We start from the raw sequence: 27,561 nt of genomic DNA on the forward strand, positions 1-27,561 counted from the left end.
ATATTTGCTTTTAATTAAAATTTTTATTTTTTTGTAGTTTAATTTAAAATCATTATCAAAGCGTTCTGGACCAATTTGTTCTCAAATCGCGCCATTTGGAGCATATTAGGAAATTTTGATACTATTGCAATTTTTGCTTTTTCTTTATAAACTCGTGAATTTTAGGTTTATATTTTTTGTACCTACCGGACAAAAGAATATGGGGTCATTTGCAACGAAGTCGCGAAAGTTACAGGCTGTTTTTGTTGACTTTGCCTGTGAGAATCGTATATGTTTTTTACAAAAATACAACACCAGTACCACGTGGGGAATTTTGTTCTAATAATGAAAACGCGTTTCTAAGATCGATTCGATGAAAAAAGTTTCCGCGCCGACTGTAATTACTAAAACCCTTTTGATATTTTTTCTACATATAATTTTAAATTTGCTTTGTTTGAATAAATATTCATAGAAAAAAATAAATTTCTCACAGGCAAAGTCATTAAAAACTGTCTGTAACTTTCGCGAATTTGTTGCAAATGACACCATATTCTCTTGTCCAATAGGTACAATAAATATAAACATAAAATTCACGAGTTTATAAAGAAAAAACAAAAATTGCAATAGTGTCAAAAATTCCTAAAATGCTCCGAAATGGCGCGATTTGAGAACAAATTGGTCCAGAACGCTTTGGTAATGATTTTAAATTAGATTACAAAAAAATAAAAAATTTTGTTAAAAGCAAATATGTTGTCATAACAGCTAAAATTAAAAAATGCATTACTGAACTTCAATGCATTTGGTGCGGAAACTTTTTTCGCGATAGAGAAAAAATTACACCTTATTTCATAGTAGTTTTTCATGCTCTACACGGCTATGTAGTGGTATTTTTGATATTTGTAAAAAAGTGCAAAAAGTTATATCCCTAGTACACACATTTCGCACGAACGAACGACGCAAAAAAACACCAAATGAACTGAAGACAACTCAGCAAATTAGTTCTTAAAGTTGATTTTTGTGCCGTATCATTTACAAAGAACCATATTGATGATATTTAAATTAGTTCAGAAAGTTGTAGTTAGTGTAGTATTGTGCGACATGTTTACGAGACTGTAAATAAGAAGAGAGACAAAAATTTGGCAAAATTTAAATATTCTTTTTATTGAAATGTTGATATCTGTATACCTTCCACAATAATATGGAGGGTATAATAAAATGTTTCATTCTGTTTGTTACACATGGAAATATTCGTCAGAAACCTTATAAAATATAAATATGTTCCTGATCACCATAGATTTCTAAATCGATATAACCATATACGTCCGTCTGTCTCCAAATATCAGAAGTTTGAAGGATGTGGCCTTAATATCCCTCTGACATGCCTAAAATCTTGTATTTAGTCTTCATTGGTGGCATTAAACTTTCCACCAGAAATTTGTCGGTAAAGGTCCACGTCTTCATATAGCTCCGGTAGGAACGGTCCCTCCCAAATTTGAAGATTCTGGCCTCAATATCCTACCAAGATGGCTGAAATTTGGTATTTTGACTTCATTGGGAGTATAAAACTTCCCCCAGAAATTTGTCATTATGTATCCACGTCTTCATATAGCCCCATAGAAAGGTCTCTCCAAATTATCGGTATTTTGAAGATTTTAGTGTCATTATCAAACCGAAATGGCTGAAATTTTGTATTTAGTCTTCGATGGGTAAGAGAATTATTGGTATATGTCAACCTAATAGGTGTATGTCTGTAGAACGATTTCGCACGATTTTAGGTACTTCCATTAAAACAAGTAAAATAGTATCAGTCGGCTTTGCCGACTGAGATATACCCTCAGCCTGTGCAAATTGAAACACTTTTTTCACAAAAAACTTATGTATTTAAGGGGGTTTCAAAATATTAGTCGTATGAACCGACGAAAATGTTGACTAGGATTAAGTTCAAAAATTTTGCGGAAAACGTACTTAAAGGAATGGACCGACATAGACCATGGGGTTCCATAGGGGGTTTTAACACCTTTCGGGCTGTTTTCTCAAGAAGTATGGACTTGCCCCTGAAGCAACTTTTACCATCGTAATTGAGGCAGCGAATAAAAGTTGCTTCAAAGTGATTCGATTGCAGGTCTTAAAGTGAACTTATCCAAAATTTTGTGTGGGAGGTACGGGATGGAGTGGACAAATATAGTCCATATTCGAACCTCATCTATGGTAGATATTATGAGAATGTGTAAAGTATGGACCAAATCGGTCACTCCCATCAAGAGTTATCGTGCGCACAATTTTTCCGAATATTTTTGAACATTTGTGTGTAGGTACCTGAAGGAGTGAACCGATATAGCTTATCTACGAACTTAAAATAAGTTTGGAAACAATATTACGAAGGCCAAAATTTGGTCGGAATCGGCATTTCCGTTCGAGAATTATCTTGCGCTTCCACCCATAAACATGGTGTCATAGGGTTTGTTTTTCAACGTCCAGGCTATTTTTTCACGAAGTATGGTCTTGCCCCTGAGGAAACTTGTACCTTCGTATAGGGGACAGTGAATACAAGATGTTACAACAAAAACCAAGGCGATTCGAGAGCAGGTCCTAAACTGAACTTTTCCGAAATTTTGTGTGGGAGGTACTCGAAGGAGTTTACCGATTGAGTCCATATTGGAACCTCATCTAAGTCTGGTAGAAATTTCATAATGTGCAAAGTATGGACCAAATCAGTTACTCCCTTCAAGAGTTATCGTACGCACAAATTTTCCGAATATTTTCGAACTTTTGTGTGGGAGGTACCGGAAGGAGTGGACCGATATAATCCATCCTTGAACTTGAACTAAGCTTGGACAAAATATTACGAAAGCCAAATTTTGGACCGAATCGGCAGATCAGTTCGAGAGTTATCGTGCGCACCAGCCTGCCAGACAGACGGACGGACATTGCTAGATCTACTCAAAATTGTCTGAAACGGATATCGTACAAACATACTTGGGGTCTAAAACCATTATTTCGATGAGGCACATTTTTGGTCGTATCAAAGTGTAAATACCCTCTTTAGCCTAAAGGCTGAGGGTATAAAAATTTCGGTATTGGCTGACGTCTTCATATAGCCCACACACGATCTACGGTATTTTGAAAGTATTAGCCACTTTACTCAACCGAAATGACTAATATTTTGTATTTAGTCTTCGCTAGTGGTACAAAATATAATAACATGTACAAAACATTACTTATAAAAGACCTCACAGTATAGGTTCACCATATAATATAATTAATAATTTAGTTAATTAATTGGATTAATCAAGCTAACATGGCCTAAGGAGTTTTGTATTGAAAAATGAATTCTAGCGAAATACCACACACTCAACCATTACGCTACGATCGTTTCGCCTGGTGGTTTAAGCCAGGCTCATCAGGCGTATTTGAATGCTAATGGCTAGAAGACAAAGGCTGATTTTGATAACTTCTATTTATACAAACATTTTTACAAATTTGTAATTATGAAGTATTTATTGAAGTCTTTTTCTTTATCAAGTCACCCTAGTGACTTGTCTAGGAATCATTTTCTCAATACATACACATATGCAATCGAAGGGGGGTTTCCTTCATGAATTGTAATGCCTTCAGTTTTTGAAGTTTTGGATATCATGTCGACTAGTGTGTTGATATGATACATTAGCATCATGTCGACTAGTTTGTTGATATGATACATTGGCAGTGGCTTAGAACGCTGAGATCTCGACAACATTGTCTGTTTGTTGGAGAGGACCCAGGTTCAAACGTCAGCCGGGGCAGCCGGGCTCTGCTGTGATGTTTTTTATTTATTATTGTCTTTTTAGGACGAAGGCCATTATTTATGCAAGTTTTTAATTAATTAATTGGATTAATCGAGCTAACATGGCCTAAGGAGTAATAATTTAGTTGTTTAGTTTTTGTTTTAAAATAACACACATTTTTTACCGTCTACCTTAATGTTCTTTGGAGAACACATTGCAAATAGTCGATCGAATCGAATGCCATAATTAAGCCACAGTACCCAGTGGATGTGTCCAACGACAAAAATCAAAATATTCGTATCATCATCTTAAAAATGTAAAGATGAAAACTGCTAAGCCTTCCAAATTTTTCGAAACACAACTTATTTCTGCCACTTTTCGCGGTTTTTAAGAAGAAAATGTTTACAAACAATAAACAATGGTTTTATTACAAGAGAATTTCTGCAACAAATGACTATATTCAGGCCTTAAGTTGAATGATTTAGAAAATTTTCTAAGCTTCGTTTTCCTACTTATAACAATTTCTCTAATTGGCAAGAGTTACCAAATATTTTAGTTATAATATTGGTCAAAATTAAGGTACAGTCGAAATCGCTTATAACGTCGTCGTTTATAACGTTATATCGCTTCTAACGACGAAATCCTAAAGTCCTGAATTTCTGCCCTTTATATTACATACAAATAAATATCGGTTATAACGTTATATCGGTTGTAAAGTCGGGTTTTTGTGAAATATTTGAATTTTGCTATCGGTTATAACGTCGAACTATACGAAAAAGAAAAATGTCTCTCAATATTTTGGTGTATGTATATTTTTTTCAAGTTCAAACAACTACAAGATCCCAGGAAAATGTTCGATGCCAAAGATGCTATTCAAGAATGGGTGCAAGTGAAATGAAATGTAATTTTTTCAGCATCTTCACTCATTCTTTTTACAAGAGAGTGACCCCCAAAAGATGCAATTCATTTTCAGATCCTAAGCATGTCATCTTTACTAACTCGATGGAATGGCATCTTCAACAATTCTTTGGCATGGCATCTATACCAATCCTTTGGCATGCCATCTTAACCAATTCCCAAGAATAGCATTTTCACTAATATTTGGCATGTCATTTTCACCAACCCTTTGGCATGTAATTTTCACGTCTTGTTCGGAAAATGGAAAATGCTGTATTGAAAAATGATTTTCATTTTATTTATTTTATTAATTCAAAGGAATTAATGAAATAACTATAATTTATTTATCATCATAAAGTTTACATCTATAATTGCAGTTTGTTCTCGTTGTTGTAACAGTAGTTAATATGTTTGTATTCTCATTTTTTCTGCTTAATCTGGCTCTGGGTCTATCAGTCGTAAGAATCTGACTATTTCGCTATTTATATGGTTTGTAACCACAAAGCTGCAAACTTAAGTTTCTTAGCAGGATTGGTAGGGCAATTGAAAAGGAGCAGTGTGTCGTGGGGGCCTGTGCTGTATGCTGGGCAGATGTTTTCCACGGTGTCATCAGTACTTGCCCTATAGGAATTTTAACGGCTGCACCATCCCGAGCGTATTGACCCAAAACTACTCTGGTTTGTCCTGACAGCTGGCGCTTCTCAGCTGCGATAGATGGTGGATGTTCTCCAAGGACCGCATTCACACGATAACTGTTTACTGCATCTGCGACTACATTCGTGTGAATGCTACTTAAACCTGGTTGAAAGGCTTGTTGATCTAGAGGTTCTCTCTTGTAACGTTAGACTTCTCTTTCTAGATTATGATCACGGCTTGCTCTGAGTGAGTCCTCTGCTAATATGGAGATGGAGATGGCCTTCAGCGCAGTTGTTGTGCTGCTTACGGATCCTATGCTATTGATCGGCAACTGGAAAGTTATTTCTTATGCTGGAAGAACTATAGCCACAAGGGTCCTTGCTACGGCCGACAAAGGCGAAATCGGTTTGTAACATTCACCTTTACTGGCATCTTTTTCGGGCTTCAGTAGCTGGCCTATTTTCCAGACTTCGGGAACGATGTGTTTGGCAAGCGACAGGTTGTAAATTTAAGTGAGAAACTTGACTTCCGGCCGTCCCAGCTGTTGCAGTCTAAACACCACCGCTGCTCGCAACAGAGTTTACCTCCTCCGTAACAGGTTTTGATTCATCTTACAAAAGGATTTTACTTCCCATCAGTGCAGTGCAGATTTCGACGTTGACTCCAACTGCAGATTACTATTTCGTGAATTTTATTTTACAACGTTTAGGAAATGTTTGTTGTTTTGTAGGGATCTACAAATCGACTTGTTGAGCAGGGTTCTCTAGAGCAGGCAAGGAAACTTTTATAATTGGTCTGTTCCCTTACTTTTAAAAATGATAATTGTTGCAAAAATGGTAAAAGTGGTGAACTGCTCCCATATAAATTGTATGCTTTTAAAAGTAAGGAAACACTTTGCGGGTAAAAACTGGTAACCTCAGGCACGTGAAGGAACACGACTAATACCAAAGAGTGCAGTCCAACTCTACTTTTAGCTCAATAATTGGGACTAGCTAGCATAATTAATCTTACATTGCTTTAAACGCACATATTTAGATAAATTAAAGAATATATACATGTGCAAAAATAAAAACACAAAATTCATCTCTATTGGATCGATGGAATGGGTTCAAATGCTAAGGAAAAGATCGGATCTTTCACGACTACCTTTGAATGGGTTCAAATGCTGATGAAAAGATCGGATCTTTCACGACTTCATTTGAACCAATGCAAAAGATCCAGTGAAATCATGGCATCTCATGGAACCACTTCCATAAAATTTTGGTGGGGTATCAAACATGTTCGAAGCGGTACCACCCGATTTGAAGTATTATGAGGATTCTATCTTAATTTTTAGGCCGAATTGGCTGTAATTTAGTATTTGGTGTTCCCAATGGTACAGAAACTCCCTCATCAAAAATGTTGGACATATGTCAAGGTTTTGGTATAGCCTGTATTTTAAGTATTTTATCTTCATTTTCAAACCGAATTGGCTGAAACTTGGTATTTGGAGTTCACTAGGGTACAAAAACTTCCCCACCAAAAATTTTTGACATAAGTCCTGGTTTTGGTCTAGTCCTTATATAACGGTACCACATGATTTCAGGCATTTTAAAATTTTTATCTACATTTTCGGCCTAAATTGGTATAATTTTGTTATGAGGTTCTCAGAGGTCAAAAATATAAGTATTGAAAAGTTAAAAATGAAAAATAATTAAAAAAAATTATGTTACGGTGCTTTATTTATAAATGTACTTAAAACTAGAAAATAATTTTTCATGATGGAATCCCTCAAATAAAACGCTTTCATTTGAATTAAAAATTGTGACAATATTAAACGGCGAGCGTTTTATTTGAGATTCCATCAAGAAAAAATTTTTTTTAAATTATTTTTTGTTTTTAACTTTTTAATAATAAATTTTTTTATTTTTTTGTTTTCAAGTAATTTCTACAAATGTATATAGAATGAAGAAGTAAAAAAATTTAATTTATTTTCTTAGTAAAACAATGTATTTATACCCAAAAGTCACTATACATAATATAATTTCACATCTTTTATAAATATCGTTTATAACGACTATCGCTTATAGCGTCCGGTTTTTGTCGGTCCCTTGACCGACGTTATAAGCGACTGTATTTAATATAGATGTATGGATTTCCTTAAAGTTTTAGTTACTTTCCAAACATGTTAATTTCAAAACTGTTTAGACTCTTTGTGGACATTTGCTGTTTTGACCAAAAGTTTAGCTCAATTTTTATGTGCTGAATTTATATTTGTTTTGGAATATTTAAAAGTAATTTTATTGTCCTTTCTTACATTCAATATATTGTTTTTTGTGCTATTAGCGGTTTATATTGTCATGGTAACATAGAGTCGCATTGAAAACTCGTGAAAGAAAAAGAAATTTTTTTGGGGGTATTCACTTTAACAAATATTTTTTTTCTTTTTTGGAACACCCTAATGTTGGTCCACGCCAAAACTTGGAGGTTTCATCGCGCTGAGAAACAAAAATACATTATTAAGGTAATTCTGCAAAAACTGATCAAATCTTATAAAGTACCGAAAAAAGGATGCAGGCTGTGTTTAAAAGTGAACCGATATGACATTTCTTTATAAGGTTGTGTTCTGAACGCTGAGTTCATTATTAAAACATATTTGGTTAGACTATTTGGTTAACAGCTGAAGAAATAATTCGATATATAAATCATATAGTTAGTATACCAAATCCAATACTGGCAATTTTTCGCGGAGAGGTTTACTATGTAATAAGAACTCCTGGTACCGGATTGCAGCAAATTCGTTGTAACAATAAAATACATCGATTCAGAATGATTCGTTTCATGGTAATTATGCGAAAACTTGTACATAGTATTACAATATTTTTGTAAGAGAGTTTTTGAACCACGAGGGCAGACTGATTAAAATTTCCGTTAGATATATTGTTTAGAAGTATTTTTGTCACACCTTCCCATGTAAGTTAGAGCTGACAAACTATCAATATTCCCAACATTACATATTTTCGATATTTCATTTCAAAACATCGATTGCTATCGATATTATCGTTAGTTTTTCATCACCATTTATTTGGAGATAAAAAGGGTGGAAATGTCTATGCTTTTGTTGACATTTTGCACAAGTAGTTCACAGAAATATAAAGGTGCTTTTTCCACCTTTTTTGCTTTTATTTAATAAAAATACACCAAAACACATTTTAATTTTCCGAAAAATTGGTACGTGTGACTTACTTTCTCACATCCACAAAACCGAAAAGCAGCGAAATTTCTGTTTATTTCAATGAATTTTAGGCTAGAGGTTTTTAATCCGATAATATCGATAGACAAAACTATCTGTCGATATTGATTTTTTAAAAAATAATAGATATTATCGATAGTGCCATCGCTTTTTGCCAGCTCTAATGTAGGTGTCACCACTGTGCTTTCATAAAAGAAAGGAATCTAATTCTTACGATGTACTTCAATACATTTCTCCGCCCAGGCCGAACATAACGCCGTTTTTACGTGTTTTTTTCTTTCGCCTCTTGTTATACATATATTGAATTTGTGTTTTTTTTTAAATAGTCTTTCATTATACCCGCCAAGTAACGGGAAATGAAAGCATTCAATGTTTTCCCAGTTTACTGTGTTAAATATAAACAGCCTTACTCTCTGTGACGTTATAACCAGATCCCTTTTCCATCATTGTCTATTTATTGTGTCTCTTTTAATTTCCACCACAATTTTTATAGCATCCACCATTTGTTTATGAGGTCAGCAGTGGCTCTGAGTCCAATATTTCAATAGTAGTGAACATTTTTGTAGTGATAACTGGACCAAGTCCAGTTGGACTCTGCATTGCGGATTTATTATGTATATAGAACCTTTAGGGCCATACAAACCTTAAGGCCACTGATTTGAAGTGGCCTGTCCAGCTACTATTTAATTGGCCTGCATCCGGCTGTCCTCTAATGTTTGCTTCTTAATATTAGTGGCTTTTAAGTAAAGTTTAAAGGTACGTTGCTTTATTCCCTATTTAGTCCCCAATCGATCCCATATGTGCTAAAGAATATTCTTTTTAAGATTCTCGGAATTTGTCTTTAAAATGGAGTAAATGCAAATGCAAACAGAAACAAAAATTCTCTATAAGTTTGGTCTTTATGACTATTGTGCAATGGTATGCGTAAGACACGCCACACAGTGTTTCCGCAGTGGACAAAAATCGAAAAATGTAATGTTAACTTTTAGATATGTTCACGTTTCTTTCTTACAGCAAACACATCAGATGAAAATTAGACGACCTTTAAAATAACTATTACCCAAAATTTTGTTGACAGCATTAACAGTTTTGGATGGAGATTTAATGGGCGGATTATAAATATTACATTTTAGTACAATAAGTTTACATCAATTGGACATTGGCAAAGTGCCGTTATCAAAAATTAGAAAACTAAATTTGTCCATAATTTTTGTTGGAGATGTTTCTTGATCTCTGGGAACGCTAAATGACAAATGTTAGCTATTTCGGTCTGCAAAAGTAGCTATAAACGTCAAAATAAATGGCAAAAAATGGAGCTAAAAGCCTCAAAATACCCTTAATCGGGATGTACCGTTATATGACCTATCTTGATCATTTTTAGTGGAGAAGTTTGTAGTCTATTGAGAACCTCAAATGTCAAATTTCACCTAGTTAGGTCAGAAAATGTAGATAAAATCCTCAAAATACCTTAAATCGGGTGGTACCGATATATGGATCTATATAACCCATCTTCGAACATGACCTGCCCATGGAAAAAAGAGACTCGGATGCAAAATTTCAGGGTTCTACCTCAATTATTGCGAACGCTAGAGTGATTACAACAGACGGACATGGCTGGCCATTAGGCCGGGGCGATTTGAAAACCCTAATGGGCCCTTCGCGTTTCCTATTCCTGGGATTGAACTGAGCAAAAAAGTCTACTATATTGACTTTAAGTTTTTTTATCGACGTTTTTTGGACATTTTGGTATATAACAGCCAAACCATTGAGGACAGCAATTGTAGCCAAGACAGTAGTTAAGAACTCTCTAATATATCGCAAAAGCATTAGAACGCTCCTTCAGGCAGTTTTGGCTTGAGAAGGTGCAAACTTTTCGAAAAATGTGGATAAATGGCACTGTGCTACAAAAGTTGACCAGAAACATATTCAAGCGTTCTGATGCAAAATTATATCGTGTTGGAATCCATGGACAACGACAGTGCCTTTGGTTCGTTTGTATCGCTTCGTTTTATTTTTTTATAACGGTAAAAGTAGTGAAAATCTGTGTTTCTTACATTTTCAATTTTAAACGGACATATCTTCGTTTTTCACAACGGATTTCTATTGATCCTTCTTCCTTTTATAAGTCTGAATAATATATTTCGAACAAGTTATTATTATTTTGTGGTTTATGTGGTTTAAGTAAAAAAAAAACCACAAAAAACTATAACTGAATTTCTCAATATAAATATTGATATTCAATATAAATATTCAAAATAAATATTGAACAAAACAAAAAAACATTATATTTTTGAAAATTATGAGAAATTCAGTTATATTTTTAGACGTAAACCACTATAAATTAGCCATTTGTTAACCGATTTAAAAAATAATAACTTGTTCGAAAGAACGCTTGAATATTTTCCTGGTCGACTTTTGTAGCACAGTGCCATTTATCGACATTATTCGAAAAGTTTGCACCTTCTCCAGACCAAAACTGCCTGAAGGAGCGTTTCAATGCTTTTGCTATATATTAGAGAGTTCTTAACTACTGTCTTGGCTACAATTGTTGTCCTTGTGTTCGATGGAAAATCTCAATGGTTTGGCTGTTATATACCAAAATGTCCAAAAAACGTGGATAAAAAACTTAAAGTCAAAATCGGGAGGCTCGATCTTCACGATAGACCTATGGTCTAGTAGACTTTTTTGCTCAGTTAAATCCCAGGAATAAGAAACGCGAAGGGCCCATTAAGGTTTTTTTCCTTCCATACAAATCGCCCCGGCATACTGGGCATGGCTAGATCATCATTGAATTTTATCCTGAACAAGAATATATATACGAGGGCGGTTCGGAAACTTCTTAGCCTATCAATGAAAGAGAATAGTTGGTTTTTCAAAAATATTTATATTTTTCAATATAATCTCCTGAAACTTCAATACACTTAGTCCAACGCTTTCCTAGCAATTCTATCCTTTGATTAAAATAGTTTTCCTCAAGGTCTTCAAAATAGTGGTTTACAACTGTAATTGCATCTTCATTTGAGGTAAAACGCTTGCCAGCAAGGAATTTTTTTAGATTTGGGAACAAGTAAAAGTCACTGGGAGCTAAATCAGGAGAATAAGGTGGGTGGTCAAGCAACTCGTACTTTAATTCGTTGATTTTAGCCATTGTTAAAACACTCTTGTGTGCTGGTGCGTTGTCTTGATGAAAAATTATTTTTTTGTGTTGTATGCCATGACGTTTTTCTCGAATTTGTACATTTAATTGATCCAAAAGGTTGCAATAGTACTCTGAATTTATTGTTTTACCCTTTTGCGGATAGTCAATCAATAAAATACCTTTGAAGTCCCAAAAACCGTTGCCATAACCTTACCAGCCGATTGAATTGTTTTTGCCTTCGTTGGGGCACTTCCTCCAGCTTCAGTCCATTGTTTGGATTGTTCTTTTGTCTCTGGAGTATAGTGGTGGATCCATGTCTCATCAACAGTTATGAAACGACGCTTAAAATCCATTCTATTTCGCTTAAAACGATCAAAACAAGCTTGAGAAATGTTCATTCTTATGCGTTTTTGATCGATTGTTAACAAATGCGGCACCCATCTTGCAGAAAGCTTTTTCATCTGTAGTTCTTCATGCAAAATTAAATGGACTCGATCATTTGAGATGCCCATGATATTAGCAATTTCACGCACTTTTATTCGTCGATCATTTAATACCATATCATGCACTTTGGCTACAATTTCTGTTGTTGTTGCTGTTTTTGGACGTCCACTACGTGGTTCATTTTCAATGCTTGTACAACCACGTTTAAATTCAGCAACCCAATTTTTTACTGTTGCATATGAAGGAGCACTTTCACCTAACACATTCACCATATCATTATGAATTTCTTGTCCCGATAAACCTTTTTTATGTAAATATTTAATGACAGCATGCATTTCTAATTTTTCCATTGTAAAAAAATTGCGGATGCGTCTTTTTTGAACCCCTGCTTCTATATGAAGGAGTTGCCAGATCGAAACAAAATTTAACATGTGTTCATAACAGAGATGGAAGTTTCCAAAACACTTAACTTTTTTCTGTTTATACTGCGCTTTTTGTGCTAGGCTAAGAAGTTTCCGAACTGCCCTCGTACATACTTTATAGGGTCGCAAATATTAGTTCGATGTGTTACAAACAGAAAAACAAACTTAATATACCCTCCATACTTTCAACTTTAAATTGGTATAACTTCTTATTTCATACGGTATTTCTATGATTTTATTTTTCTTTATAAGCATCGAAATTCGATGATCGAATATAATATTTCAAATATATTTTAGAAATTCCCATTGTCGAACTAAAAATGACTTTAATTCCGCCTTTATAATTAAAATAATGTTACATCTTTAAATATATAACAAATAAAATTGGTATTTATATCTGCAATTAATGTAGCATAACTCCACAATTGTATAGAAATGTTTATCATGGCTTGAAATTGCCGTAAATACAACAATCTGCCGTCCACCATTGGCTCCATTCACATCGGTAGGGCATTCAACTCCTTTGGCAGTCAGCAAGGCTGGATATTTGAATTAAGCCGCCCTAACTTTGAGTGTCGTCTCTAATCCCCTTCTATTGTTAACAATTTTTTTGCAATAATAAAATCATTCACATTTTGTTTCCATTTGGCGCTATTGTCGCATTAGGACAATACGAAGCAGCAGCCTATGTTCTATAATAACCATAACAATAATTACAAGAACAATCACAATGACATTGCCGACCTCGTCTTACTGTGGTTAACTTACATTTGCCACACAAGCTCCCGATATCCTCCCCGTGTCTGTGTGTGATATGTGCCTTGTAATCTAAAAGTTGATTCTTTGGCAACAGTTGCTTCTTCCCATGATGTGAAGGAGTTCTGCACGTTTCCCCTTTTAACATTTAACAGTTGTAATCAGATTGAACAGATATCCCTCTTTTATCTCATTTAATTCGTAGACACTTTGAATCCTATTGTGAGTAGAAAATTTATCATGTTGTGAAAGTTCTGGCGAATTATTTCCAAATGCTATTATATCGTTGTGCTATTGTTGCTGTTATTGTTGTGATTTAAATTTTAATTAAATTAATAACTGACTACGGGATGATGGGCAATATGGTGTTGTATACCGCTTGTGTTTGTAGTGTGCCATTCCCCAAACCAATTCGATTTGGTCGTTTCATTTGGGGAATTGAGCAGTAAAATCGTTGTGATTTAGATTCAAACAGTACAGCAGTAAAGGAACAAATTTAGATGTCTCCAAAGGATTTGTGTTGATTACATTTATATAAAGAAAAGGAAATTAGTTCCTATTTTATTTAAGAGGAAGGCAATTCCTTGGTTAAAGTTTCTTAAAGAGCGGAAATGAAATTAATTATTATTCTTTTGGAAAAATCATGTTGAATTTCAAGGGAATGTTGATGAACACTTTTTGAAGAAGTAAAACGCTTGTTCAGATATTGTTCATTAAATCAGGGGAATGCTTCGAAACTACATTTTTACCTTGAATAGAAATCTTAGTTTCAAAAGGCCTATTTTAAACTTTTACTATCAACTATTTGTTAGTTCTTATTTTTCCCTGGAAAAATAACTTTAAAATAGATACGTACTTAGTTAGCTGGCCCATTACAGAACATTTGTTCCATAAGCCGAACTAAGAAAAGATCTCCATTTCTCTGTGTTTGGTGCTTTGCTTTTTATAACCTAAGCATTTATGGTAACGAGGGTATATGAGGAAATATCAAAATTTTTTTAGTTTTCCATAAAAAAAAATTTAAGCTACATGAACGATTTTTGGTACATAGATTGGGAAAAAATTCCGATTCCCCAAATCTGTTCGAGATACTAATTTTGGTTGTTGCGCGCAAAAGTTATGGCGGTTTTAATTATGATAATAAGAAATAAATCTTAAAACAACGCTACTCATTATATTGCGAAACATTGCTAATTAAAGGCTTCCTACGAACTATATGATTACTGAGGTCCCATAACATTAGTGAAAAAGTTGTAAATTTTCGCGGAAATTAAGAAAGAATTGATAAAAATTGTAGTCTGCAACTTGTTTTAATAAAATTCAAAAATATTCATTCTAAAAATATTTAAAAAATATGTACCTAATCTACACAACGCGATGATTCAAATGAAACCAAAACTGTTCAAATCTGTTTAGCGGTTTGAATATTATAGTAAAAACAAAAATATATATTTAGGAAATTTGTCAAATTTTTATAAGAGAGAAATATTTTTTCAAATTTATTTTGTAAGTTAGTCTAATAAAATTTAGGAAATGTTGGCCGAAGTTATTCTTCTTTTTTAGGTAATATTTACGTGAAAACGCGCAATTATTATTGTACTGATTTCCCGAATACACTCTAACATCTTGCGGAAGATATGGTAAACGTTCAAATAATTTGTGGGTCCCTTTAAATGAGGAATAATTTTGAAGGAAGAGTGTATCGGGTAATATTCATTTTGAAAAATCACTTGACGCGCATGCGGTTTCCCGATACAACGAATTGTATTCTTTTCATGTATATGCATTTACCAAGATTTACTTTGGCGGCTGCGATGTAGCGTCGTCCACAGTTTAGTGTGCAAAAAACATAAACGCTTATAATTTGCACAAAGTACATACACTTTTTATGCGCATCCGATTTCACTATCAATCGTGAAAAAACACATCGATCTAAACATATTTCAATAAAATCCATCAAGAACCGTGGATGTACATTCACAATAAATTTTTGGGATACATCGGATACAGCTTATATACCGCTAAACTTTATAAACCTCCGTTTCCGCGAAAACGCGAGTGATGTGTCGGTTTTTTAACTAAAGAGAAAACGATCCATAGAAAACGCGAATTAATCAGCGATATTTTCAAAAACATTTTTCCCAAATATTTTAATTTTTGCAGTAGCCGTTTCCGCCGTTCTAGTAGATGGATTTTTACGATCTGTGATTCATATGATCCGGATCGTCAAAAAACTAAAATATCGGGGAGTACCAGCACACTCAAAATTATATTGTAAATACTGTACCCAAAAAATAGTTTTTTTTAGAAAAAATATCGCACTAAATTTTGGCCTTTGGCAGTAGATTACTCTGCAGCTGTGTGGGCTACTTAGCCAATATACATATCAAATAATTCCGAGTACTTTAATCCTATTAATTGTTTTTCGAAATACTCGAATGCGCGTTCCAGTTAAATTAAAAATACGAAAAACACCTAAAATCCGGCTTCAAAATGTCAGCATCCATTAAAGGTGGAAGCAGTGGAAATTTCGAAAAGTGATACATCAGAAGTGTAATCTTCATTTTGTATTCTTCTACTTTTACTTTGGACATATGTCTGCCATTTGAACGGTTTAATCAGCAATCAAATAGTAACGTAAAAAACCTCGTTAGCTTCAACGTTTTTTCCTATTTTTATTCATTTACGCGGTCATAACTTCCACGCAAATTAAATTATTTTGCCAAATTTTTGAGCTTTGTTAAAAAACACTTGAATTGATCTAGCCATGGTCATAGTTACTGGTAATTTGCAATAGTTCGCGTATTATTATTGTGCAAACCTTGGCTTCATGGAAACTAAATTTTTTTGATATTCACTCATATACACTTTCATACGGACAAAATGTGCCACATCGAAATAATGGTTTTAGACCCCAAGTATGTTTGGACGAAATCCGCCTCAGACAATTTGGAGTCGATTTAGCAACGTCCGTCTATCTGTCTGACTGTCTGGAGCGCACGACAACTCTCGAACGGATTAACCGATTTGGTCCAAAAGTTGGCTTTCGTAATACTATTTTGTCCAAACTTATTATAAGCTTTAAGATGGGCCGTATCGGCCCACTCCCTCTGGTACTTCCCACACAAAGGCTAATTTTTTCGGAAAAATTATGCGCACGATAACTCTTGAAGGGACTAACCGATTTGGTGCATACTTTGCACATCTTAATATTTCTACAAGGCATAGATAAAGTTCGAATATAGACTATATCGGTTCTCTCCTTCGGGTACCTCCCATACAAAATTTCGGAAAAGTGCAGTTTATTTTTTGATTTTTGTTGTAATAATTTGTATTCGCTGCCCCCAATACGATGGTGCAAGTCTTTTTTGGGGCAAGTTCATACTTCCTGAGAAAATAAGCTGAATGCTGTAAAAACCCGCTATGGCACCATGTGTTGTGGGTGGAGCGAGCGGTAACTCTCGAACAGATAAATCGATTTGGTCCAACATTTGCAAATTTTAATATTTGCCCAAATTTAAAAACAAGTTCTAAGATGGACATTATCGGCCCACTCCTTTGGGTACCACCCCCACAAAAGTTCAAAACTTTTCGCTAAAATGGTGTGCACGAGAACTCTGGAAGGCAGTAACCGATTTGGTCCATACTTTGGACATTGTAATATTTCTAGAGACATAGAACCGGTTAAAATATGTACTATATATGGATACCTCCCACACCAAATTTCGGAAAAGTGCAGGTTAGGATATCTTCTTGAATTGTTTAGATTTTCCTTGCAACAGGTTGCACTCAAGGCCCCTACTACGATGGTACAAGTTTTTTCAGTAGCATGTCCATACTTCTTGGGAAAATGACGCGAAAAGTGTAAAAACCCCTACGGCCAGCGTGGGGCAACTCTCGAACCGAATACTGGGTTGGTCTACCTATCGTAATCGTAATGAAAATCGAAGATGTTGCTTATAGGTCCACTCCTTCCTGTACCTCCCCCACAAAAGTTGAAAATATTTCCTAAAATGGTAAGCTCAATATCTCATAAATAGAGCAACCGATTATGCCCAAACGTTGAATATCGAAATATTTTGTCCAAACTTATTTAATGCTCAAAAGTGGGCGCTATTGGTCCATTCCTTAGGGTATCACCCACAGAAATGATAAACATTTCGGTTTAAGTGCGGTTAGGGGTATGTGCGAAAATCCCTTGGAAATTTTTACTGAAGGTACTGCTAGTAGCCCTGTAGGTGATGTTTTTCGTGAGCAAGTCCATGTTTTCTGATATAATGGTGCTATAGAGAGGAATGACTCCCAAAATAAGACATATATATAATTGTTCCACAAACATCCCAGATGGGACAAGGGAGAATTCTCTCATATCAATGAGTGCACCCCGATTCATATTAGCTCAATGATATGCGACCTACTGTTTATTGCCGAGTCCGAACGGCGAGTCTTAAGACACCACTCGTAGAGAAGTTTTACAAGGCTGAAATACTGAGGAAATGTCGCCAACATCACTGAGGGGTATTTTGCCACCATTGAAAAATTTGATGTTGCCTGGCCTGGGAATCGTACCAACAACCTTTAGCGTGCATGGCGGGTGTGCATACCATTGCACCACGGTGGCACCCAAAATAAGACACACTTCTAAAATTGAATATGTCGGTTCATACTTTTTATCCTAATCCATATCGTTGTTCATACATCTTAAATTCTGAATACCCCCTAAATACATACCTTTAAGGAAAACCCTATTTCAATTCACATAGGCTGAGTGTATACCTCTGGCGACTGATACTTTTTTACTTGTTTATATATCTTTATCCACTTGTTTGCTCCATCGAAGCCTTGGCCTGCCAGTTCTGCATGAACCGCTATGTAGAACTTTTTAGCGGGTTCAACATAGCTCATTGTTATGATATGGCCCAGTCAACGCAGTCGTTGCATCTCGATACGTTTATCTATACTGATGTGGTTTTACAGCAGATACAGCTTGTGGTTCATACGACGTCGATATTCACCGTCAACGCAGATTAGTCCGTAAATCATTCGAAGAATTTTTCTCTCAAACACACCAAGCACTGCCTTATCTGCTTGCCCAAGCTTCGGAACCATGCTTATCTAAGCCAAATATCATCTGTTGGTCAATACAATTGTTCTTCTTATTTCACAACTCATGTTGCTTGTTGTGTTTACGGTGGTGCCGATGAAGTCTTTTACTACCTCAAAATTATAGGAACCAACTTCAACAGTTGGTCTGAGCTCTATGAACGCACTGCGCGTCGACACCATTAGCTCGGTCTTCTCATCGTTTACCGCCAGACCCACTTTAGCAGATTCTCTCTTCATATAGGTGGCAGTTACTTCTTTTACTTATCGTCCCGTGATGTCTATATCATCAGCATAAATAGGTAGCATGTGGCTATAGGTGTAGGTTGTGACATTTCTTTTAATGTTTGCCTCATGTATAAGTTTTTCCAGCAGGATTTTGATTAATTCACGCGAAAGGCTGTCTTATTGCCTGAAGCCTCGTTTGGTACGAACGTGTTCGGAGAGGTTCTTTCCCATTTTAACTAAGGATCGATTGTCAGTCAGTTAAAGTCATTATACAAAGCCGAATGAGCTTTTCAGGGATACCAAATTCAGACATGGCTTGGAATACCTTTAAACGTAGGGGGCTTTCGAAGGCTGCTTTCTAATCGAAAAAAGCTGTTAGGGGTCGATCTGCATCTCTTGGGTCTTCTCCAGGATTTGCCGCAGGGTTAATAACTTGCCAGGTCTAAAGCCGCATTTGTATGGTGCAATTATTTCGTTGACCTGACACTGATAGAAGACTTATGCCCCTAATTGTTAAAGCATAAAGTCTTATCTCCTTTCTTGTGGACGGGATACAGGATGCTCAGGTTCCAATCGTCGGGTAGGTATTCTTCCTGCCAGATGGTGCTAACTAGCTGTTTCGCATCCGTTTTTGAACAGCTCGGCTGGTAAGTCATCGGCTCCTGCTGCCTTATTATTCTTGAATTGCTTTATTGTTGTCTTTACCTTATCCTGGCTGGGTGGTATGCATTCAATACCATCTTCTAGGATTGGATCTGTGGTATCTTCGTCGTCTTCGTATACTGTTGGATACCTACAGTATGGAAAAGTTATCTTTCCATATCCTTAGAACACCATCTGTATCATTTACCAAATTACCTTGCTGGTATCTACAGGAGGATGTGTCTGTACTAAAGCCATCAGTTTAATGTTTCACTCTTTGGTAGAATTTTCGGTCTTCATTCTGGCTCCTGTACAGCTCGATTTTTTCGCACTCCCGCATTGCAATTTCTCTCTATTTCTTGTGGAAAAGACCCCAGCAAACCAAATATCTGATGTCCGACACGTCTGAATAATTTCGGAAGCAAAGTCGTTCAGATTTCGTTCCGATTTCTTAACGATTTTTCGGAAAGGAAATAGTTCAGATTCTGTAGGGATTTCGTTCCGATTTCGGAAAAAAATTTCCTTTCCGAATTTCCCAAAGATTTTCTTCAAATTTCGTTACGAAATCGGACCGAAATCGATCCGATGTCGCTCGGACATTTCGTTCTGAAATTATGTCAACCACTTCATACAATTTTCGTTAAGACATCGTTATGATTTCGGATCAGATATCGGACGTATCGTCCGAATTTTGTTCCGATTTCGTTATGGTGTCGGCACGATTGGTTTGATGGGACGTTTTTCCTTTTCACCCGGTACCTCTCTCGTGTGCTACGCGTTGCTATCGATTGTAAAGTAGCCCTATATGCCGCATTTTTCTCCGATAGCAGCACTACTCCTGGTCATACCATGGGTTCCTTGGTGGAGGTCTCTGGTATCCAAGTACTGATTATGCGGCCGTTTGCATGGAGTGGACAATATTTTGCCATTATGAAGATATTTTATCGGAACGAAAAGTGCTTTGATTAAGCAATTGAGCCAGTTGAGTGGAATATGCTGTGGCTATCAGTTGTGATTGCAGCTTATCGATATTCAACTTCCGTGTTGTGTCTGTTCGTACTTTATTTGAAACTTTTAGACAGGTACGTACCTTTGCTGCAACAAGGTGGTGGCTTTGCATGTTTTTTGCTGCTGCGAAGTCTATCAGCCTCATTCCATTGTCAGATGTATCACTATGGAGACTGAATTTCCCGACTATTGAGCCAAAGATATTCGCCTTTCCAATTTTGGACTAGTATAATTTTAACGTCATGGGAAGTACAACGGTCATATGTTTCTTCTAAGCGCTCATAGAATATATCTTTGGTCTGTTCGTCTTTGTCTTCGGTTGGAGCATGAGCGCAGATAAAGCTGATGTTGAAGAATTTAGCTTTTATTCGAATTGTAGCAAGTCTTTCATTCACTGGGGTGAAGCTGGAAACCAGATGTTTTAACCTCCGACCAACTACAAATCCGCAACCAAGCTCATGCTTTGTGTCATTGCAGCTATAATACAGTGCGTCGCCTTTAAGTGTTGTTGTGACGCCTTTCCCAATCAATCGAATTTCCTGTATGGCAGTAATGTCGGCGTTGTACTTTTTAAGCACATCTGCCAATGCGTAAACTGCACCATCTCTGTAAAGAGTGCGACCATTACACCTGCAGATTCGCAGATCATGGTCCCTAAAACGTTTGCGGGCGCCATCAACTTTAAAGTTTTTTCTTTTCTTTCGCTTTGTCATATTAGGCTGCCTTTTTCTAGGGGAGGATTACTAACCCGACTCCTAAACCCAACTTTTTAACGTTCTTATGGGTGCAGGCGCGGCACATATTAGCTCATTACCTTCAACGGGTGTTAAAGGCAGATCTCCAGGTGACACCACGTGGAGGTCAGAGTCCACTTGAAATGAAAGAGGGACCAAGATAAATCCTGGGCTTTGTATTTTAAATTAAAGATACCGTTCCTTGGTATCTTTCATTCTCTACGTCACCCAAAATACACACAAAAAATATCCAAAGCCAGTTAAATATCCCAGTAAAAATGTATACAATTAAAGCTCTGATAATTAAACAAATGACAATTAACGAGAATCCCTCTTTTCCAGCCCTTAAAGCAACCAATTATTATTGCTAATAATAGTTAAGAAAAGGCCACAACACGTTTACGCTTTTGAGGACATTTTATTCTAAAAATGGATGACAAAAAAAAACTAAAACATGAACTATACATGCACACCCACCACAACCACATGACCGACCATGTTTCCTTTTTGTAGAAAATGAAGAACGTCAACGCCACAACCACGACTTGTAATTGTAATGATTGCCATCAGGAACTCATTACAAATGCTAATCACATGATGAAGTATGGCCTGAATTTAACAATGGCGGAACGTCGAAGACCAGGAAAAGCCCAATGACTGGGGTATGAATTATGTGTTCGTAGTAGGTGTGCAAAGAAGCGACTACGGCACAAATAGAATATGACTGAGATGAGATGGTAGTGGTGGAGTATTAGTATGAAGACAACAGACCAAGCCAAGACGACGACGGTGGTGATGATGAAGCTGATTATAATGGCAATCAGCAGCAGCATTCAGTCATTTTGGCTACAATACAATGGCAATAGAGTTTCGCCATGAAACTGACAAACATCCAGTTTTAATGGCAAACGAGCACAGAAACAACAACAAAAAAGAAATAAAACGTTTTGAATATATAACAAGATCCTTAAATACCTCTTCTCATATAGGACCATGCCAACGATGTCGATGTCGTTGTCGTTGAATGCGGCAAAACCCAACCAACTCCATTGAAATGGGTTTGCTTGACTACCAAGTATTTTTACATTGGTAATGATGAGAGAATGATTAAAGGTCTGGAAAGGGAAGTTATTTAACCCTTTTTTACATTGAATGCTAATGCGGTCATATTATTAAAGGCTTACCGAATTAGGGCTTCAAATTTAAGTCAACATGGAATTGTTGTTGCAAATAAACTTGGTAAATATGATAGCTTTATAAGACCACTAAATTCTTAGCTTTTAACCGTTATACAAGGAAATGCCTTTTATTTTTTAACAGGGAAGATTTTTTTTGTACCTTCAGTATTTAGGCTAGAGACTTTGGGTATAGAGACTTTGATACTATCAAAAATGTGGTTCATCAAAAAGTGGTTATGGATCCAAGTATGTTTGGACGACTTTCGTTTCAGACATTTAAGAGTCGATTTAGCCCTCTCAGACTGCATGTCTGACTGGCTGGTACGCACGATACACTTCGAACGGATCAAACGATTTGGTCCAAACTGTTATATTTTATGTAAACTTAGATCAAGCTCGAACATGGGCCACATAGGTCCACTCTTTCGGAACCTCCCCCATTTTCTGTTAAAACGTTAATCACTATATCTATATGTAAGTAATTGATTTGGTTCAAATTTTGGATATCCAAATATTACTTCCAGCCATAGATCATGTTAGAATATGGACTTTATCGGTACCTCCCACACAACGTTTTAAAGTTCTTCACAAAAGTGCAATTTAAGGACATGTCTCGGATCGTTTAGAATTTTTCGTAGCAAGTTGTCCTCGCTTCCGCTATTACGATGGTATAATTCATTTCGAGAGCAAGTCTATACTACCTGAGATAATTTTTCAGAACATTCTGAAACTCTAAAATACTTATTTCATGTTGTTAAGCCTGTATATCATATCATAGCTTCTGCAAGACATATTTCAAACAATGTTCACACAGGTTTGGTATACCTGTGTGAACATTGGTATTTGGTATTTCATTACATTGTTCATATATTTACCAAATTTCCTCAGAAAAAATACCCAGAAATATCGTTGTAGAGGCATTTAACATGAATGGAATGTTCTGAAGAGATGTGCACTACATTCCAGCGGATATTTCTTTCAGAGAAAAGTGTAGCGAAAAATTTAACAGTTTTGGAGATACGGTCGAAATATACGAAATACAGGAATTGTTAGATATATTATTCATATTGAGCAACAATGCAATTTTTCGAGGTGAATTTTTCTCCATATATTTTCTCAATGTTCTTGTCTACAAGTTTGCTTCAGTTGTTTAAACTAGATTCGAATTGGTTTCAGAGATATTGCATCGATTTGCTATAAAAAGTCAATATTTAGCCATGCTTAGATGACCCGATCTAACAACACAAAACCAAAATACGTTTTTTTTTCGATTGGGTCTGTACTTTCATAAAATCGACAGTAGCAGCCGTTTGCACAAAATTAACTTGAATATGTTGCACAGTGTTATTTTTGAGCCTTCCAACCGTTGTGTTTTATGTCAGGTCTCCAAAATGGCTGCTAGTCACGAAAGGAGTTATGGACATTGGTCCAAGCGCATAATAATATATATATGTCATATTTAAATCAAGTTCGAAGGTGGACAACAACAGGCAACTCCATCCGGTACCTCTCTCACAAAAGTTAAAAACTTCTGTTAAGTGCAGTTTAATTGGTATGGTATATGAAATAAAATTATATATAATATAATCAGTTACATATCTATATGGGCAATATTATTGAAAATTTAACATCGTTGAAGCCAAGGTTTTACCCCTTTATAACTCGCGAATAGTGGTTGTATATTGTACAATTTAAATGCTTTTGGATAAAATGAAATGTTTTTAGACTTGGCAAAAAATATTGGGTTTCAAAGTTGATTTGCGTGGAAGCTGTGGCTATATTTATGTTAAAAAATGGGTAAAAATGGGTTGAAGCCAACGTGTCTTTTTTTGTTTTCTCTCGATTTGTGATTAAACCACACTTTTTACGATTTTCCCGTTAAAGTAAAAGTAGAAGGCAACTAAATAAGGATCATCTCACTAGTGTATAACTTCTCAAAATTTGATCTGTGTCTACCATTAAATGATGCTGACATTTTGAAGCCAGATTTTAAGTGTTTTTTGAAATTTTCTTATAATTTCGTTCCGCAAACAGGTTTTTCAAAAAATCATATAGAGGAATGAAGAACTCACGATTTTGATTTATTTGATATATGTGTCGTGAATGTAGCCTACACAGCTTCAGAGAAATCTGTATACAAATACGAAAATTTTGTGTGAACAAAATTTCTAAAAATCATATTTTTCGGGCCTAATTTTTACAATTGGCATTCGATTTACTCGTACTGGATTGCAAATTTTTGATTTTTACGTTGCGGATCTAATAAATCAATACTCGTGAAATTCCATCTACTAAAACGCGAGAAACGAGAAATTCCAAGGTAGGAAAATCACCTAATATTGTTTTGAAAATATCGCGCATTTTATCGCGTATTCTGTCGGCAGCTTGCACTGCTATGAAAAAACTAGTGCAGGATCTTCCTTTTTGCGGAAACAAAGATTTAAAAACTTCACTGATAAGGGAACTACATTCATTTTATCCCAAAAATAGTGTGTGATGCTACATCCACGGTTCTTGACTGATTGCCTTGAAATAGGTATATATCGATGCAGATTTTCATGGTGACACTAAAACCGGATGCGGAATGAAATTGTATGAACTTTGGGAAAATTAGCGATGTTTTATAGGTTTTTTAATGCTAAGATGCAGCCGATGCTACATCTTAGCGTCCAAATTATATTTCGAAAAATATATACAAATTAAAAGATATGGTCTTGCTGTACATGAAAATCACATGCGGACAAAACGATTTTGATAATTACGCCGATTTACACATATTTTAATAATGCATATAAGTTAAAGCGGTTTATTTGAACTCTGTTTCCGTTTAAGAAGTCTAATGATTTATTTCAACAACCCGATAACTTTCCTCAATGGGAAACCTTCTATGTGAATGTAGATAAAGCAAAATCCACCCATTTTCTTGGGAGTTTCAAGAAAAATAAAAGAAGTACTCTTATAGAATTTTTCCAATATTTTCGACTCTAGAATGCGTATGAAAACTATTATTCCAAACCAAAATTAGTTTTTTGTAACACAAATATGTGCTTATTTTGGCTATAATATCCTAAATACTATCCCGATGATTATAAGTTTGGTCTCATTTGATTCCCCGTGAAGTCTTTATTTAAAACTGTTACTTTTTTGTAATTTTTGACGGGTATATGGAAGCTATATTTTAAAAAAATTGGGATTACATTTATAATTTTGTCAATTTTTTGTAAATTCCGCGAATGCTGAGAAACATTTTACAAGTATTATGCAATCTACTTAATGACGTCACTTCGTGATAACTTTTTTAGTGACAATTGTGCTCAATAAAATAATTAGCGTGTTTATAATAATTTTTTCTTAAAAGCAGAAGTAAAACCGCGATAACATTTGTCCGCAACAACCAAAAATTTGCTCGCGAGCGGATTTGTACTGGGGAATTTTTTCTTAACCTATGTACCAAAAATCGTTAATGTAGCGCGAAAAGAAAAAATTCAATTTTTTGGAAATGGAATATGAAATAATTGGCAGTTTTGCCCATATATTTACTTAAAGTGACTTCAAAAGTTTGTCGAAAAGCTCATATAGAAAAATTTTCAAATGATTTTTTTATCGAATCACCTTATACTTAAGATTTTATCTAATCTTAGGTAAAAACTCATCAAAATATGATACAGGTTGAAAGAAGTCATAACGCTATTGTATACATATTCATATTGTATTGAAATTTTATCCAAATTTCAATACCTGTAGTGCGAATCTCTAACTTATTTTTTCGAGTTACCGACAAAAATCGGTAAAATTAAAACGCAAAATTATGAATGAAAAGTTCAAATAAAGTATGACAACACTTTACGACAGTTTCGACGCTAACTTATCGAAAAACATCGTTAAATACCGAAATAATAAGAATTTTATTTGAAATTTTTGCCTATTAGGGCGAAGATCATTTTTATACCCTCAGCCTTTAGGCTAAGGAGGGTATATACACTTTGATACGATGAAAATGTGCCTCATCGAAATAATGGTTTTAGACCCCAAGTATGTTTGGACGAAATGTGTTTCAGACAATTTGGAGTCGATTTAGCCATGTCCGTCCGTCTGTCTGTCTGTCCTGCTGGCTGGAGCGCACGATAACTCTCGAACGGATGAACCGATTCGGTTCAAATTTTGGCTTTCGTAATATTTTGCCCAAACTTAGTTTAAGTTCGAAGATGAGCTACATCGGTCCACTCCTTCCGGTACCTCCCCCACAAAAGTTCGAAAATGTTCGGAAAGTTTGTGCGCACGATAACTCTTGAAGGGAGTGGCCGATTTAGTCCATACTTTGTATAGTGTAAACTTTCAACCAGAGTAATATGAAGTACCAATATGGTCTCAATAGGTCCACTCCTTCGGGTACCTCCCACATAAAATTTCGGAAAAATTCAGTTTAGGGTCATCTCGCGAATCGCTTTGATTTTTGTTTTAGCAAGTTGTATTCACTGCCCTTCTTACGACGATACAAGTTTCATCAGGGGCAAGTCCATACTTCCTGAGAAAATAGCATGAAAGTTGCAAAAAGCCCCTTTGACACCATGTAAGGTGGTTGGAGCGCAAGATAACTCTCGAACGGATCTGCTGATTCGGTCCAAAATAGGGTCTTAGTAATATTTTGTCCAAACATAGTTTAAGTTTGAAGATAAGCCATATCGGTCCACATCCCCACAAAAGTTCAAAAATGTTCGGAAAAATTGTTCGCACGATAACTCTTGAAGGGAGTGAGCGATTTGGTCCATACTTTATACATCCTAATATATCTACCAGATATAGATGAGTATGAACTATATTTGTCCACTACTTCGGGTACCTATCACACAAAATTACGGATAAGTTCACTTTAAGACCTGCTCTCAAATCACTTTGATTTTTGTTGAAGCAACTTGCATTCGCTGCATCAATTACGATGGTAAAAGTTTTTTTCGGGGGCTAGTCCATACTTCTTGAGAAAACAGCCTGAAAGATGAAAAAAACCCCTATGGCACCATATCGACGCCTCCAAACAATAGTATGCTAAGTCGACTTAGCATGTTTTCAAGTTCTTTACATTTTTATATTTAACGTCATTTAACTTAAATTCTGTCAAATGTTGGTAATAATCGGACAATCCGAACAGAAGTTATAAACAAATATTGACTTAGCATAGTACTGAAGTTCAAAAAAAATGTCCACACTTTGAGAGCTTCTCCTGCAAAACTCACTTTTTAGACTTAGCATACTATTATTTGGAGGTGTCGGTATGTAGTGTATGGAGAACACGAAATATCTCGAACTGATCAACCGGTTTGGTCCAAAAGTTTGGCCTTTGCTATATCTTGTCATAGTTTTAGTTCGAAGATAGGCAATACCGGTGCACAACTTCGGGTACT

General features: G+C 35.6%; 1 protein-coding gene across 3 annotated transcripts in view; it reads left to right on the plus strand.

Annotated features, from left to right (window-relative positions):
• Positions 1 to 27,561, plus strand: part of dpr8 (defective proboscis extension response 8) — a 1,303,531-nt gene that overhangs the window by 961,566 nt on the left and 314,404 nt on the right. The gene's annotated exons all lie outside the window — the stretch shown is intronic.

The sequence above is a fragment of the Musca autumnalis genome, unplaced genomic scaffold (assembly GCF_047663935.1).
Source record: "Musca autumnalis isolate F117 unplaced genomic scaffold, ASM4766393v1 scaffold_3, whole genome shotgun sequence".
NCBI lineage: Eukaryota > Metazoa > Arthropoda > Insecta > Diptera > Muscidae > Musca > Musca autumnalis.